We start from the raw sequence: 18,666 nt of genomic DNA, 5'->3' as shown, positions 1-18,666 counted from the left end.
TATAATAATTTAAAAATAATATCCAATCCAAATTTCTGAAATAAACATAAAAGCACAGTAACTTTCCTAAGACTGATGAAATTGTGTTGGAGTTAAACATTTCCTCACCATCTCTATATTTTCCTATAAAGGAGTGTACAGGGAAGCACAACCTGTACAGTTTAAAAAAAGCAACTTTCTGTGACAAGATAAGGGTAATTTTGCAAGTTATAGTTTTAAATAGGAAGAATTCATTCATCTTAAAACCTAGCTTTAGTCTTCTATAAAACATAAATATTAATTGACTTTGAATAAAAGACAAATCATAAGATTTTATCCTTAAAATTCAGCTAGGTTTAGATATGGATTCAGCAACATGCATCTAAAATAACAATTCTTACATAAAATGCTCATAATGATTAAAATACAATTCCAAACCTTGCTGCCTTAGTCTTCATGGGAGTTTTTAGTGATATAGAAAAACAGGAGTGATAATGATCCACACCTTATTAAGGATACTCAATTTTTAAGAACATATGCATTCAAAATTTATAGTTTTATATCAACTGGAACTCTGCTGTATACCTACATCAAGTAAAAAAATCTCTGCAGAAGACAATGTCAAGTCCAAATGAGAAAGGTAAGCACTTCCCACCTAATCACAGAAACAGGGAGAAATGCACCTTTCACAGCAGGACTGGTAAAAGATGTAATCAGCTAAGCAGGGCAGAAGTCACATGTACAGCTTTTAAAAACCCCATCACTGGTCAAAGTGATGAGACATTGAGTGGCCAGACCTCTCCTTGGGAGTTTGCACGACTCTGAGCTGCAAAGCAGTTATATGGCTCCAGGTCCACGTCTGTGTGAGAGGCAGAAATTGAACTGGAGGTGTGAAGACATGGGAAAATTCATAGCATGCCTGGATGCTCTCACTCAGGAGTTTTAAGTGGCTGTAGATCTCTGTGCTTTATGCCTCGGAGAATTAAATTATAGTGAATTAAAGACTCTGCTGCACAAACTCCAGTGATTCATGTGGGGAAGATTTAACTGATTATCAGGCTGTTCCCTCCTCTGGCTGAAGACTTCTTCCAGCAGGGTCATAACTTGGCCTGCCTTCATCCTCTCTGCAGTGAGTGCTGCAGTTATCACTCTGTCTTATTAATTGCTTACACAATCAATTGCAGTTTGGATTAACTCTCGAGGCAATGAACTGTGGCACCAGGAATTAGAACTTCCCCATCACCTGCATTTCTGCTTCAGTGCTAGGGATAAACAGAGAGGACAGGCAGGTGGAAAAGGCAGTGTCCTCTGTCATGCCAGCTAAATCTTAGCAGAGCCAATGTGCTAGGACCCTGAAGCCACCTTAGCATTCCTGCAGGCTGAATGTGCTTTGAATTATGTGCATCGTCTCCTGCCTGCAGTAGGTTTGCTTTCACCTTCCTGACTGTGTGTGTAAACAGGACCCTAAAAAGGGGGGCTCTGCCCTACCCAGGCAAACAGGAGAGGGAGGACAGCTGAGTATCCCTGCCACCTGTGACCCCAGGAACAGTCATGTGGGAATGAACAGGCAGTTTTGCTATTTGCCTTTTTATGTTGTCTGGTTTTCTTACAGAAGCCGTAAGCCCGAGCCTGCTGCCATAGGCAGGGATGCAGAGTGACAAAAGATCTGTATTACCCACTTCAAGAAAAAATATGCTACTGTGTGGTAGGTGTAGAAGGAGCTGAGCCCCATGGGGTGTAATTTTGGCAGTAACAGAGCACTTTGTATTGAAGGAAGGGAAATAAAAGGGAGTGAGGGCATGAAAAGACTCATACCTAACCTGGAGAAGCTCCCCTGCAGTGGCAGGGGAAGGGGATGCTGTAGCTGTTCTCTCCTTCTGTGCCTGCTGAGGCTTCCCATGGAGGGATCTGCACTGGCTATGGCAGGAGGCAGGACAGCTCTCTGCTTCTTCTGCAGGTCAGGAACAAAAATTCCACACACTGGAAAGCCCAAAGCAACCATCAAGTCCACAAGGCTTGCCTGAGTTAATTCTTGAAATATAAGTGAATCCAAACCAACTCATCCCCCTTTAATACAACAATTTGCTGTGGTGAAGAATCAAATTTACCCTTGGGAAATTGATCTGGTGAGTAAATACAAATATTGTTTAAAATGGCACTGGATTCTTAGTACCATTTTTTCTAGCCTCAGGTCCTGGCCATTTGGTGTTTGATGCATTTGACTGCTAGATGCAAATTTTTAGAACCTACCCAAGTAACCCCTCTGGCCTGATGGAATAAATAGCTGGAGCTCCTGGAGTTGGTTCTTTGTAAGTATACTTTCAAATCACCCAATAATTGTCAGGAAATTTCTTGGAATCTTTTCCAACTTTTCAGAGTTTTTCTGAGTGGCAGATGCTGCGTTTTCATCACAGATGGGTAAGTCTCACATGCAGAGAAAAATCTAAGCTCACTGCTTCTATCAATACTCTTTAATTATGCACCTAATAAGTGCATTTGTCCAGGGCCACCATGTTGTACTAAGAATTCACAGTAAACTGATTATCTGCAAATCTGTCCTGCTGAAGATAATGTTTGCTTGCTGTAGAGAGCCAGGAGAATGTTCATCCCGCTGCTGCCTTAAAACACCAACACTTTTTGCAGGTGGCTTTGCTAAAACATGCAAGATGCCTCAGTCAGTGAGCCAGGCCATTTAGCCCAGCCAATATTCTGCACTGACTTGTCCATGTCTCACCATGTGAATTGGAGGAGGCCTTTGCAAGGGTGCTGTGTGCCACACTTGGTCTGTGGACACGGGAAAGAATTTAAATAGGTTCATAAGTCCTGAGGGAGCAGAGGGAGACACAACACAGCAACCAGCACCACTCTCGCTTGACTTCCCTTAATGGCTTTGTTATCAGGACTAGATGGACTTGTCAAATTTCCTCTCCCCTGCAGAAAAAGAGAGAGAAGAGCTGACAGCAGTACATCCCTGAGGGCTGCACACCCGGAGCTAATCTGTGCAGCTCATCCCAAGGCTGTGAAGAGCCGCCTGAGGAACACCAGTTTGTGAAGGCAGCATAGCCAGCATGCAGTTTATTTATAACAGCAGTGAGACCAGGAGGAACAGTGCTTGGGGGAGGGTAGAACTCTCCATGTGGGTTTCACATAATACAGAATGAATATTTAGTCCTTCAGGCCCCTCTTGGTGCTGTGAGTTTTCATCATTATAAGGTGGCTTGCCCATAACCTGCAGATATAAGAGGAGAAGCAGGTCGTATCCTGGTGGTCATAATGCCTAACATCCTAGGGAAATGGTGTGATTAATGGGGCTGTAGGCACTTCTTGTGTGCTTCAGGATTAAATTGCACAAATAGTCGTCAGCAAAACCAGCACTGTTAATAATTTCAGTGTAATAGGTCCATGCCACTATGCTATATGGGCATCCAGAAGATTTCTGCAGTGAATGCACTTGGGAGGAGGAAGGGACAGCTGGGCTTAAGCCTCATGAAATGTATATTAGAAACATGAAGATTCAGGAGGAAGTATCTTTAAGAAGGGGTTTGGGCATGATTTTCTACACCATTACTTTTAAGTGCCGACTAAGAGAGGCAGGGAGAGTTTCATCCCTGGGTGTGTTGGCACTGCAGAGCTGTGGGTGGCAGGGGAGTGGCTGGAGGATGTGTGCCCTGCTCTGAGACAGCTGTCCATCTTATGGGGAGCTGCCTGACCAAAGTGACCCCAAAGATTTTTCTCTCTCCCCAGATGAGAAAGAATTAAGGAACACTAGCACAGCACATTTGATCCAGTCGTGTTACTTAAGGTTACAGCAACGAAGAGAGCCAGAGCACTGAGGCATTTAAAGAAAAGTAGATCTGTAGCAGCCTTTCTACCAACACAAGAAGCTTGGGCAATAAATAAGAGGAATTACACATGAAAAGAAATTGGATGCCCTCAGGGGTACTGAGAGCTGGTTGGAAGCCCAAAATACTGGAGTGCCCAAATACTGGGCATAACCTCTGTGGAAACATTAAATTGTGTAGAGATGTGTGTGTTTTGGGTGCTTGTGATAGGCTGGGAGCAGCTCTCTCTATCAAAAAGGCCATTTGTACCCCAGAGTGACCTATTTCTGAAAGGCTAGGAGTTCTTACATGTAGGATAGATACAGAAGGGCTGGGAGGTCACCGAGAGGCCAATAACCTAATGGAGTTCAGCAGAGGGAATAAGCAAAGGAGGTAAAATTTTGAAGCACATGTACATTCTTCCATTCACACCAAAACCTTAGAGTTTCTAAATGTGACAGGTAGTTTTCTAAGCACAAAACCCCCAAATGTATTTTAAATATCATTAAGAAAACCCCAATTGCATTTGTTGATCTTGACTGGAAGGCAGACATATCGAGCGATTTCCTCTCTTGCTCCCTCTTTGCTTTAAAAAGAGATAATTCTCAAAAGACAAAATCATAATGAGAAAAATTGAAACACCAGAGTACACACAGTAATAGAAAACTCTTCAGGAAATGTTTATTAAATTTCAAGCCTCTGCAATTCAGCAGTGGGGGAAAAACAGGCCACAACCTCCTGCCGATGAGAAGGAAAGGCAGTGATTGTAAGTGAAACCAAATAGGTGTGTGCACATCCATACACATTCCCAATAGGAAATTGGAATGTGGAGCTCTTAAATTGAACATAAAATTCAGAATATTGCTGAAAGAGGCTAAAGAATGTGCTGAACAGCCTGAGGAACTGATGAAACCTTAGCATTTGTACATGGAGAGTCATAGAGAAGGACGATATAATTATCTTGATACTAAAAAACTGAAATATTTATCATGAGGGAGCTGTTGGAACCATGGTAGCTTAAAGATGGAGGGAAAGCAGATTTTTCAGGAAGTGAAAAAATCTTTTATTATACCTGCTATCAGCATGATCAAAACTATTTGATAATCCAGCAAAGATATTGCTTCTCCCCAAAAGCTTTGCCTCAGGACTGTTCAATAATTGTTTGTTCTTTGCCCAGAGAGAAAGGGAATGATGGTTTCACGTTAAGAACACGTGTGGTAACACTTTCTCTTCTGTTCTTAATTAGGGAGGATGTTAAACAGCAACTACTGAAGTTAAGCATTTTAAAATCTCAGGATTTACAGTGCTTGTATCCAGAAGCATTGAAAGTGTTGCCTGAGGAGATTTATGAACTGCTTGTACTGATTTCTGGCAAGTCTTGGAGCAAGAGGGCTGAGGGATGCCAGAGCTAATATTATGTCACAATTTAAAAGGGTAAATCGAATGACCCAGAAAATTACAGACTAATTAATCTAATCTCTGAAGGAGACATCATGTAAAAATAGAAGAGGATCCATAAGTAATGAAAGAAAAAGAATAGCTGGAGTATTGCTTTAAGTTTATGAAATATCAATTTACTCATCTTAATGATGTCAACACAGTACATTTTGATTTCTGGACAGCAATGGGAACTTGCTGTATTGATGGAAACAAAAGTCTGCAGATATTGTGGTGGGTCTTTTTGAAAAAAGAGAGATTAAAATTGTTTTTATTACTAGGCTGTGTCTCATTTATCCAAGGCAAAGAGGCAAGCTGTTCATTGTATAAATCCTACCCTAGCTAGAGGAGAAGCTGCTGGTAAAAGGCAGCCCTGTAATGCAGTAGAGAAAAAGAGTAAGGAGAGAGGTGAGAGAGATATTACTCAGGATGGACAGAAATATGTTAAAACGTGCTTTTCTTTCTTTTCTCACCCATCTTATGCTGGGGTCACTTGAGCTTCCACCCATGCTTGGTTACCTTCCCAGGGGACTCAGCCCAAGCTGTAAGTTTGCTGGGTGAGGTTGTCTGTGCCAAGCAGGTACCACTGTCAGTATTGCCTTCCTGGCCTTAACACTTTAGCAATGAGGAATGTCTCACTGGTTTAAATGAGCAGGGGCATCAGTCTGAAGAGGTGAGTAAGCTCAGCTGGCAAAAAACTGGGAATCTGCAGTCAGGCTTTGGTTTAAGGGCAGTTAAATGTTGTGAAGAGTTGGGTTTTTTGGGCAAAGCATCCATTGGTAGTGCTGTTTACACTGACAGAATCACACTATATTTTTTATCCTCCAGAATTTTAATGATTCTGTACAGATGTACCTTTGCCATTATGGGAAGCTGGTTCTTTGTTTTGAGCACAAGGGCTCAGCTCTGAGATCTCAAGCCACCTTTACAGTCTTCATCCCTGCAATAAAAGTCTCTGGATGGCAAAAACTCAGAATGCACATCTAACTTTTATGAAATCAAACTCTGAGGCAAAACTCATTAAAGCAAATAAACAAACAAAAAACCCCAACCCGACAAAGCAGTTGGAAAATAATTATTTTATTTTGAAGTACTTTGCATTTTGCTATGTATTAAAGTGTATTTTGCTCTAATCTATTCCTATATTTGTGAGCAGGATCTAAAAAGAGATAATCTCATACAAAGAACACAGTGGCCTGATACATTTACCATTACCATATACTTGTAGAAGCCAAGTGGAACAAGAGTGTTTTCAGTTCCATGTAAATAAATATGTATTTTAATAACAGCCAATGTTGGTTCATAAAGGAAAGAGCACTAGGAGAGTTCTTTAGGAGAAGATTATACCCTCGGTGCAAAATCCCTTCCTAGAAAGTGATTGAAAAGAAATATGAACTTACAAAATATCATCTCCAACACAGAGCAGTCTTGGCTCCATTTGTTTTCTGACTCCCTTGGGAAAGTGGAAAGGCATTATTAAGGCATATCAATCAATTGTGGTAGCACCTTTACTGCCTAATGTTATCATTGTGTACATACTTATAATTTCTCCACATACTGTTTACATAGCACTTTTTACCCATCCCTGCTTCCTCCTTGTAACAGCTACCACAAAAAAGTGCACAGTTTGAATAATGCATGTGCACCAAGTGCTTTGACATCATCCACCACTGTCAAAATCCAGGAGAAATGTAAAGAAGAGATGGTCCCTTTCTCTCTACTACCACAACCCTTTAACACCAGACACGGTCTGTACTCCTCACTGGGTTCTCCTTCAGATTGTACCTTTCAGGAGAAGTGTGTCACACAATGGCGCTCCCAGAATAAATTATAGGTGTAAATTGAAATTTAAAAACCTGCCCTGTGTCACAAACCTGCTGTCAGAGTCTGGGTTTGGCCAGAATTCAGTCCTATTTTAGATCTCCTCTCACGGCAGACACGGAGTCATGGTCAAAACTCTAAGTAGTTGTCCCAGCATCCCTTTGGCTCTTACATTTATTGCCTGCTTAGTCTGCTACAAAATAAACTGAAGAAATGTAGTGAAAGACCAAAACGTCCAAATGCAGTGTGTCACAGGGCACCCGAGGGCATTTCCAGAGTCCCAAGACTTCCAAAGGTGAAGTTTTAGCTGGAGAAAAATCCCAGACTTCCCTGAAAAGGGGCCCATACCAAGGAACAGAAAAAGATGGAAAGCAAAGAAACTAAAAGCAGCCAGCCAGGAAACAATGATTGTTGCAAAGTGATCTGTAGGAAAGCAAGTCTGATTCCAAACCAGGTGATGAGTTTAACCCTGAACTAATGGGGGAAGGGGTTAAATATCACTGAGCACACATTGCACTCTGTCCTGTGGACAAGCTCTTGTGTTTCAGAAGAAGGTGGAAAAAGACCAGCCCTTCAGAATCCACAGTGTGTGTGTTGTATAAAGAGGAAGAAAAAAGCAAAAGAAGCTTCCACACCCCTGTGCTCCTACTCGGAGAGATTTTCGGCACGTGTAAGTGCAGAATAAATAGGGTGTGAAAAAGCACTATTAACAAGTGAGATCTGATCCACTCCCTGCTCTGCACATACTGAGAATTTGGAAGTTTTAGGATTGATACAGCAATCTCATGTCTTAATCCCTTCTTGATACAATCCCATTAATATATCATACTCATTTTAAAACAGTGGGAAGTCCCAGTTCCCACTATATTCTATGTAAGCTATTTCAGTTTCTTTTTTTTTTTTTATTAATCAGAACCAGTTTTCTGATTTCCAGTCTGAACTTGTTCTTGATTCACTCATGGCTATTTGATTTTGTATCAGTACAATTTTTAAACTATTGTTATTTTATTGGTATGTGCTTTCAAACTAATTTAAAAATAATTATCATGGTGATGTCACCAAGAAAACTGTGTTTGAAGAACAGAACTGGGACAGGCTACCTCTTCTGGCAATGAGCAGTAACTGTTGACTGACTGAGACTGTGACTACTCCTGAAACTTACATTTTTTGGCTAGTACTATTGAAACACTCAAACCATTTCACAATAGACCTCTTGGAAGTTAGAAGTGAGAAAATTATATAAGTGAGTCCAGAATTAGCATTTCAGAGACCTGGGCTCTCTTAGGACACACAATGCAGTATCTGCATTAGCATCTTCAAGCAGAACTGAAGAGTGTTTTGAAATTAATTTCCTGTCCATTTCTCCTCATGCTGCTTTTGGTTCCTACTGGGGAGTAGTTTTGGACCATGTGGCCTTTTCAGAGCATGCACCTGATGCACTCTGCTTGTGTCCAGCTTTATGGGCCCAGACTAGAAATAAATGCACAGCTAGGATTATGCATGTGGGTGCTTTGAACCCTGCACAAATGTCGTGAACCTCTTCAGATTTTTCTCTCCACAGCTCCGCTCCTCCTGGGCTGTGCTCCTTGATCAATTTTAGATGTCCTGCATGACCACAGCAAGGTGATTTCAGGATCTGTGCTGCATGTTTTCCATCTGTAGGGCAGGACTAACTTGTGGGGTTTTTGAGACTATTACAGTTATTGGTGACTTGTGCTGAGTGCTTACAACAGTGATCACAGCAATTTTTATGACCTTTCCTCTTTGTGGTACCAGAAATTTCTCATTGCTGTTAATTAGCAACCAACTGAGCAAAGGGAAAAAAGAAAAAAATCACTGACAATTAATTTACTGAAAAAACCCCATGGTTTTTGAAGAACTGCTTTTAATTTATTGTTTATTTTTGAAACAAAAGAATATTTTCAATGCTTTACATTAGTTTTTAAAATTTCCACAAAACATGGTGTTTTCCATTTAAACTTAACACAAATTTTGCTTAAAACATAAGGCCGATTATATAGCAGAAAACTATAGCCAACAGAAAACTATATCCAAAGCATTTGAGTTTTAGGTCAAATATGAATTTTTACCTCTTCTAGAATGTATATGTTTCCTAGAGTTTTCCTGTGACATTTTCAGGTAAATGTGGATATTTTGACCTGACCTGAAGCAAATTTCTTATAAATTTTCAGATAAAACACAAAATTGAGGAAAAAAAACCCAAACAAACTCACGATTTCCTAAGTTATCAAACAAAACACTGAAACCAAGCAAAATAAACCGAGAACGAGATTACTTCTGAAAGAAAAATCCTTGTGTAACCTCAATACTCAGCACAAGCCTCCTGTGGTTAAACTACATCACTGGAGTGCAGCTTTGAATCCTAGAACAGTTTTTGGTGCACTAATACATCATTAATGTGTCTGCCTTTGCCTCTGAGCTGGCAGAGCATCTCTGCAGAACGTCTCTGCTGGAGACAAGGAGATGTGCTCCCTCTGGGAAGAAGGGTTTGCAGCTTCATGCAGCTCTGGCTGCAGGGAGTGTCTGTCCTCAGGGGGCAGCCACCATAAACAACTGGGGCTCATATGCAGATGTGCTGAATATATTCACACATTTATAGCATTCTCTTTACACCGAGTCAGCCTCTGCTAACAACAGTAACAAACCCTTTTAGCACAATTTGACAATTGGGATAATTTTCTTCCTTTTTTTCCCCTTTCTTTTTCTCTCTCTCCCTGTGTCATGAAGCAAAGACAAATATGTCTGAATTTCTTTCTTCTTATGGTTGCAGCTTGAAATATTTAAACTCAGTAACTCTCTTCGACCCAGCAGTGAGAAAGGTTTTCCATCATACCCAAAAGTCATGTGATACTCAGCTGGTTTCTGGTTCTAGCTCCAGCAGGGCTTTCTTTGAGATCTCTTAGAGACTGCAAATCTTAAGCAAAAATTGCAAGTGGAATAATTTAGCTGCCTCCAGAGCAGCACAAATTTCTTGTGCCAGAATCTCCATTGATTTGTTTCATGATCATTAATAAAATCCACATGGCAAGTGTTCTGGGCCTTCATCCTTCAGAGCTCACATGCAGGAGCTGATAGAATAGACTCCATGCCAGTCCCTGTTAGATATTTGTTATGTACCAGATTATTTCTTTCCTTGTGTTGTTCATACCCCCAATGAGCTGAATGTGGAAGTCTGCCCAGGTCTGTAAACCACAATTCTCCAACCTGCCTATAGGAATGGACACACTGATTAATTGCAGGGAGACAATTAATTAATACAAGATTTTGTTGCTGTAGAGCATCTGCTCCAATAAAGACAGGCCAGTCACTTCAGATTCTAGAAGAAAAACAATAATGTTATATGTAGCAATATTTCTAAAAAAAATCTATTTTTGCCTGTGACCCTCCAATCAAGCAGATAATAAAGAAGAAAGAGTTCTTTTCAAAATCAGTCTGGTTTGGTTTAGCCAGGGGGAACAGTGCTGTGTGGATCTGGAGGGCTCTTGCTGCGATTCTGCTTTGTGTCTGCATTTGTTATTTCTGTCCTCATCCTTGAGGCAGCAAAACAAAAGCTGAGGAGCCTTGAGCTAGCCCTAAGAAGAATATAGTCTTCCAGCTATCTGGAAAGCACTCTCTGCATACCTGATGAGAACTGGATGGCTCAGTCTGGGTTTACACCATGATTTAGGTAATGGGTGCTCAGTTTTGTCCCTTCCTGGGTTTAAGGTTAACCCTGCACTCTGATGGTGCTGTTAGGGTGGCACTCTGTATGTTCATAAGGTAAATCATATTTATGTGATGTCAGGTGGAATGTCCTTTGTCTTCAAGCCTTCAGTACTTTCACTAGATCTGTGACAGGGAGGAAATATTAAGGAGCCCCAGAATCATAGAATATGCTGAGTTGGAATGCACCCATCAGGATAATCCAGTCCAGCTCCTGGCCCTGCACAGGACACCCCCAGAGTCACTCCATGTGCCTGAGAGTATTTTCCAAACCCTTCTGGAACCCTGTCAGCCTTGGTGCTGTGACCACTGCCCTGGGGAGCCTGTTCCAGTGCCCAGCCACCCTCTGGGATATACAACCACATATGTTATGAGCATAAATGAGCATGAATAAAGCACACTTTTTGTTGTATATATTCCTTTACTAATTACTTTAATAATTACTAATTAATACAATTCAGGCAATCCCTTTGGAATGAGTCTCTAGTCTGCACGCAGTAGGAAAAGCAGCAAACTAGGAATTCTATTTCATGTTCTGATTTTCCTGTTACACAAACTCCCAGGTACTTTCCTCGGCAGACACAGATGCTCTCTAACACTGCTTCTAAGAAGAAATAAATATTTTCCAGGGCAAAGCCTCTGTCCATGGTCCTGAAGACCAGGTAGAGCTTCAATGGGAACAACCTTCCCACAGAGAACCCCTTGTTCCTCAGACAGCTAATTAATACAATTCAGGCAATCCCATTGGAATGAGTCTCTAGTCTGCATGGAGTAGGAAAGGCTGCAAACTAGGAATTCTATTTCGTGTTCTGATTTTCCTGTTACACAAACCCCCAGGTACTTTCCTCAGCAGACACGGATGCTCTCTTACACTGCTTCTGAGAAGAAATAAATATTTTCCAGGGCAGAGCCTCTGTCCATGGTCCTGGAGACCACAGGTACAGCTTCAATGGGAACAACCTTCCCACAGAGAACCCCTTGTTCCTCAGACATTGACTTCTCCCTGGTATTGCTGGCAACCTGGCATTACGTTTTTCTTGGAGCCTAGAGGTTGTGGGTTGTTGTGGGTCTGGTGTGTTGGGTGGAAAAACAACATTCCCTGGGCACCTTTCCCTTCTGGGTGTCAAAAAGCATTGAAGGGTTGTTCAGTTTGCTTGCAGTGTTTCTTCTTTCAGAACACATTATTACATTGAATCTAGCAATGTTGTGGGTGTTTGGGGTTCGTGATGAGCAGAATGCTTGCATACATTCCCTCCCCAGGATTTCACACAAACACGACAACCTTTCCAGGAATAGCTCCAGGAACACGGTGGTGTTTTAAGATTCATTTTGTGGGAGTTTTGCTGCTGCTGTTTTAATTTTCAGACTTTTCTCAAATTTTTCAAATAAATCATCTCTTGCATTGTTATAATTAATAAATAGTGTGAACATGTTAGGCCAATATAAGATACTTATATTCTTGGTATTTTATCAATAGATTATGGTAGTATAGGTAGCAATGAAGAAGAATCAAAATAAGTTTTCTTATTAAAAAAAGAAGTTTTTTTAAGTTTCTATGTGTAATCACCAAAGAGTATCTGATATCATTAAGCAAACTAAGGGAGAGCACCAGCACTGCAGCCTGTTTAACCTGCCTATACTCAAAATTTATAACCTGGGCATCAACTCTTGTCCAAGGACATATGGAAAATATTTATTTCCACAGTTTTCACAAGGAAACTCAGAGGTTCTTCCTCCTGAGCACGTGGAGTGTTTTGTAGGAGTTACTGGGACCTCAGAGAGCTGACCTCTATACAGGACTTGTAACCTCAGTATAGCAGAACTGACTCACAGAGCACATTGTCTTTTTATTGACACAATTAATCGTTTGTCCCATAAGTGAAAAAACCCAAAAATGCATTTTAAAAAGTCATTGAAAGCACAGTGTAAGTCTTTGCCAGTGCAGAGAGAGAAATCCTGAAGTGAATCTGCATCTCTTACAGGGCTGGAAATAATCTATTTCTCTGAATTTTCTTCTAGGTGCAATATTTATTTGAGACAGAGGAGAGACAGCACAAAATTACATATTTTCAGCAGTACATGACCAATGATGCATCAAGATGAAGTCTGCCTTTTTGCTGTGAGTGAATCTCCTCTGTCAGGCTCCTGTAAGGGTTCCTTCACGTGTGCAGCACTGTCTCCAGCTCCTCACCTGGTGTTAAATGCATTGTGTCAGCTTCAACAGTAGGGACAGTGGAATTAAAATTTGGGGATTTTCTGCACAGCACAGAAGAAACTACATCCAATGATCTGACTCAGCCCTGTTACAGATCTTTTTTTTCCCTGTGCACATTCCAGTTGACATGCAGAAGGCAGAAAAGTGCTGAGAACTTGCAGCATGGTTGCAGAGGGGCTGAATTCTCATCACCTGCCTGTGCTGAGGTCCCTCCAGGGATGGGTTAACAGGGTTGGCCATCCAACCATGTGATCATCCCCTGAAGTTTCACGCTCCCATGATGAAACTGAATGTGCATTTCAGGGACCCTCACGGTCCTTTGCTTTCCTCAGACCCCCAGGAGATGCTGGGTGCCTCACTGCTTTTCCATAGATGGGATCCCAAAAATTTCCTTGCACACCCCATCCTAACTCCAAACAGTTGTCTCCCACAGGTGGGGAGCAGAGGAATAATGAGGGCAAGGTCACAAACCAGGGTGGAAGAATCCAGCCTCTCCCTTCCCTACCTGTAGAATCTTTGCATTTTAATCACACATTTTAATAATGCATTTTGAGGTAAACTTTGTGCTGTTGTCCTTAAGGGAGGACTGTTTCTCAGTATAGGTATGATGTAATGCTCCTTTTTTCACTTCAGAAAGAAAACAGTCATTGCAGTCTGTGCCTCAATAATGTCTGTGCAGTTAAATAGCTCACTGTGCAGCTGTGTGTGGGAGCACACCACAGTGTCTGTCTCAGACAAACTCATTTTCCAGGCACAGCATTGCCGAGCAGGAACCTCCCTGGCACAGGGCTGACCTGGATGGGGGGAGCAGTAGGAGACAGTGGCATGCCAGAGGCTGCTCTGCCTGCTGTTTGCCATCTGGGAGTGATGGTGGGTCCAGGCAAATCCTGCCTGCAAGGCATTCTATGAATGAGGCAGAGTGAGCACTGTGGAATTGGCTTCCTGCAATGGACTTGTCCCACATGGCTCATTCTCCTCACCTCTGGCTCCACGGCTCTCTCCTGAGCCAGAAGCTGCAGCAGGAGGCAGCTGCTGTTCCCTCCAGTTTGTGCCCTCTGTGGGAGATTTCAAACACTTCCCAGGAATGAAAACCTGTCCTTTCCACCACCTTGCAAGCCTGAGGTCTATGAGGCATGGAATGAAGATGTCAGTGCCTCTGTGGGCAATGAGAATTATTTCTCTTGATGTTCAGCAGCTTGAAACACTCCCCGGAGACCAGGATAAGGGTGAGCTACCCAAGCACCCTGATGATTCCAAGCAGGGCAGACGTGCCCTTTAGAGTGCTGCTCACCCACCTCTTTGGGATTAAGTCCTGCTCTGTTTGTGCCTGGATTGCCCCAGGAGCCTGATGTTGCCACGGGCCATGCCCATCATTCGTATGCCAGCTTTCCTGGCTGCAAGCTCTTCTGTATTCCCATAGGCAAAACGTCTGATTTTTATGCTGTTCAAAAGTTTTCAGTTACTCAGAAACTTCTGTCAGCTCCTGCTGCTCAGCCTTGGTTTTCATGTCCTTCTCTGAGCCTGAGCCTTGGGCATAAAAGCCTATTGTATTGCCACAAAGCAAGCCCAGAATTTATTAGTATTTTTACAGTTCCACAAGCACAAAGTGACTGCTGTGAAAGTCCATCGTGATAAATTCCTCTGGGATGCGATGGCCTGAAACTGATCAAAGACATGCAGGAAGCAGAGCAGTGAGTGAGCATTTCCAGCTGCTGCACGTGTGCCAGGAATGCTGGAGTCCCTGAGGACTGAAACAGAGGGGAAAAAGAGGTGCCCAGCAGTGTCCTGATGGCAGCCAGCACATGGCATTACTATGAAAAAGGTGGTGGTTTGTTTTGTTAAATGCCTCACCCAAAAGCCTTGCAAGGTCAGAAGTTCTCTGGTATAATGAGCACATTTTCCTGGGGTGTGAAAGCATAGGATTTGCTAATCCACATTTTTTTTACTGATTGGACTGGTTAGTAAACAAAAACTCTCTCTGCAACTCTGCAGAACCTTACTTTCTAAGATGGAAAAATAAATCAGAGGTCAAAATCCGTCTTTGACCTGAGCAGCTGTACAAGTCACTACATTTTACTTTGCAACAATCTCAAATGTGTCAGGACCCTAAGTCTCTGCAGAAAAATTTATGCCATTTGTCCAAAATGGCTCAGAGGTCAATGGAAGCTTGACTGAATATAGAGTGTGCTGCTATGTGAAGACTGTTGGTCTCTAACATCAAAGCAAGAAGCCAGACCTGGTTTTTCTTTTAGTACCATGTGCACATTTTCATTAGGCTACACTAAAATGTCACATCCTTCTTCCAGATAAAACAGAAAAAGCTCTGGGAGGAATAATTTTGGTCTAAGAGAAGTTTGGAGGAAGAGGGCAGCAGCTGCTTCTCCCTCAGTCAAGGGAAGAGAGTTAAATGAGCTGTCCAGAAAAATTTGGTGAAGCTGAGGCATGAAAAAGGAGAAGGATATCCTCCCTGCTCCTGGAAAGCTTGAAGTCCATTCCTGGCAGATGCATAGGTGGAGTCTAGATGGACAAACAGCTACTGAGCAGCAGGGTAGATAATGACATCCCATTCATGTGCTAAACACTGGATACTGTAGAAATCCAGGGCAGCTGCTTTCTACTTTAAGAGGAAAAGGAAGCTTCTGAATTATGAATGTGGATAGTTGAGACTGGGTATTCTATGCAACTGTGAGTTAATCCCATTAAGGGAATGGATAAGAAACCATGAAAAAACTTTCCAGGCACAAAAATAGCAGGTGGTCACAAAGCCCCGGGGTGCTCTCAGAGAGCTGAGGTGCATTGCACAAACTTGTCCTGTCCTCTGTCCCCACCTCACCCAGCAGGTGGGGACAGCCCATTGCCAGGTCCTCATCTGTGGATGCTGTTCCTTTGCTCTCTGCCCACAGGGCTTAGCAGGCAGAAAGAAAATGAGCTAAGAGATAGGAATGTGAAGAGGGGAAAATTTCGTGTTCACAGCAATTTCCCAGCAACTGGCATTTCTGCTTTCTGGAGCAGCTTCTCAATCCTTGGAGCTTGGCTGGGCCACCTGTGGAGTGTGGGGTTTATCCATCCAGTCAGCCTGATTTTGTGGCTGGAGGCTGCTTAGCGGTGCTTTTTTTCTCTGGCAGTGCTTTTAAAGCACAGCAGCTTTCTTTACTATTCCTCTTATTAGCTGGAAAATGCCAGCCAATGTCCTGTAAATAATGTGACAGTGTTTTCATAACTGCTAGCATCTCTGCCTCTTCACCATAAAGTACATAAACCTAGTCCTTCTGAAGGGTTCAGTCCTTGGTTTCAAAAGTCTATCCCAAATCAGGACAGAACCTTTGGGCTAGGCCAAGTTTTATCCATCCTCTTATTCTTCTAAGTCCCTCAGAAAAAATTGTCCCACCCCTCAGTCTTTTGGTCATATAATGTACATAAACCTAGTCCTTCTGAACTAGGTTCAAAAGTCTGTCCCAAATCAGGACAGATCCTTTGGGCTAGGCCAAGTTTTATCCTTCCTCTTCTTCTTCTAAGTCCCTCAGAAAAAATTGTCCCACTCCTCAGTCTCTTGGTCAAGCTCAGGCTTTCTGCCTTGAGCCTCTCCAGTCTCCTGTCTCAGCTGCTTGTGTGCTTGAGGAGCACAGAATATTCCTGTCAAAAGTGAAACATCCAGGCTGGTTCAAAGAGGTGTAACAGAGAGGGAAAGGGCAGAAACAGAAAACACTTGAGCAAAAAAACCCTCAGTCTTTTGGTCAAGCTCAGGCTTTCTGCCTTGAGTCTCTCCAGTCTCCTGTCTCAGCTGCCTGTGTGCTTGAGGAGCACAGAATATTCCTGTCAAAAGTGAAACATCCAGGCTGGTTCAAAGAGATGTAACAAAGAGGGAAAGGGCAGAAACAAAGGGCTTTTCTTTGAGCAAAAAAAAGAGATAAAGAGGACATGTATGCCTTGAGGTGTAACAGAGAGGGAAAGGGCAGAAACAGAAAACACTTGAGCAAAAAAAGAGATAAAGAGGACATGTATGCCTTGAGAGGTGGTGGAGAAGAACAAAGAAGGGAATTACAGAAATGTGGTGCAACTTGGTGAACAGTGAAGGAGACAAGAAGAGCTGCAATGGTAGCAGAGCTACCAAGTGCCTCCTGCTCCTTGTAACCAGACTGATTGTGTGCTTTCTCCTGCTCTGCACAAGTGCATGCTTTAGCTTTTAATGTGCTGGGCACAAAGAATATGTAGGGGGAAAACTCCCCCCACCCAAAGCCAGGGCTCTTGAGTAGCTGTGGAGCTCAGCTTGCTCTCATGGACCTTGCACATTATGCCCTCGAGTAGTTAATGGTGTTCAAGCACCACCTTATTTTGGTGTTCTGGCTCTTACCAAGGAGCCAGGAGCAAGAAGAGCGCCCTAGCAAAGCACAACATGCTCATTTCCTCATTTTCCAAGCTCCAGTCTTGCTCTCTTGCCCATCATATGCACCTGTATAAAAAAAATCTCACTAGGACAAGGGACCTGTGTGAAACAGAGGGGAGGGCAGGGACTCTCCAGCCTGCTGCCTGCTCTCCTCCACGCAGCCCCCACTGTCTGTTTGACTTTAATGCCCACACAGCAGGCGGGACAATATGTGCTCACTTATTTCACATGCCTTTCTCTGCAAGTTGCTCTGATGCAGAGCGTGAACAAAAGCAATTCTGCAAAAGCACCGAGGTCTTGCTCTCATTTTGCAGTACCTACCACTCTGTCTGGGGAGAGCATGCCTTGCATATACATTTTTGGGTTTGCCAGGCTGCACAGCTCTGGTGACCTCTGAGGGGTGAAGTAGAGGCTTGAGTCAGTGTGCAGTCCCTGCTGTCATTGCTGATATTTGATATCATTGCCCAGGATGCAGAGAGGGATGGGGTCCTGGACTGCCTGTCCTGTACAGGAACGAGGCAGGAAGAGTTTACTCTGCCACCAGTGGAGATATCAGTACCCTGAGCAGGCATGGAGGACTGCAGGAGTGGTTTATTGCAGACAGGCTTTCTGGCACTAGGAAGGGCTTGATTAGGAAAAGATTTTTTTCCAAGAGAACTGTAAGGAAATATAGAGATAAAACCTAGAGCGATGCGGCAGTGAGAGAATTGCATGTAGTAATGGTGAGAGTGGTGCTTGGTGATGAAACATGAAGGTATTTTTTATGTATGCGTGTCAGTTTGGCTGTAATTCAACAGAGGAGTTAATTTGGTTTGTTTCTAGGTAATAGCAGATACAAATCCATGTCAGAAGCAATGACAAGACCACAAGATAGATTTGCTGGGGATTTCATGGTCTTCCAGCCCTTTAACCACCCTCTTGAAGAGGGAAGGATGTTGGCTTGAAGAGGCTGAGAGCTGAGACACTCAAATCAAACATTCCTTCTCTTTGCTTTCTTTCCTCTGCTTGAGTTTGATTTTTTTTTTTAATGCAGCTTGAACAGAAAGGAGCTCAGGTGTTCCTGTAGCCTGTCTGCCACCTTTCTGTGATTTCCAGCTCAAAGAAGACTGCCCTGATCCCAGGCAATAGGCAGGAGTCACCTGTCTTTTGGGGGAGGATTTTACCAGGCATTTTACTTTAAAACAGCGTGCTTTAAACAGCTCTGGTGCTATTCTGTGATGCAGAGCCCTGGAGCCCGAGGTGCACATAAACAAATGTGTGTTAGGAGGGGCTGGGGGTGACGGGGC

This window comes from Passer montanus, unplaced genomic scaffold (assembly GCF_014805655.1).
Source record: "Passer montanus isolate IOZ18808 unplaced genomic scaffold, ASM1480565v1 scaffold2, whole genome shotgun sequence".
In the NCBI taxonomy this organism is placed as follows: Eukaryota; Metazoa; Chordata; class Aves; order Passeriformes; family Passeridae; genus Passer; species Passer montanus.
This window is presented reverse-complemented; position numbering follows the sequence as displayed.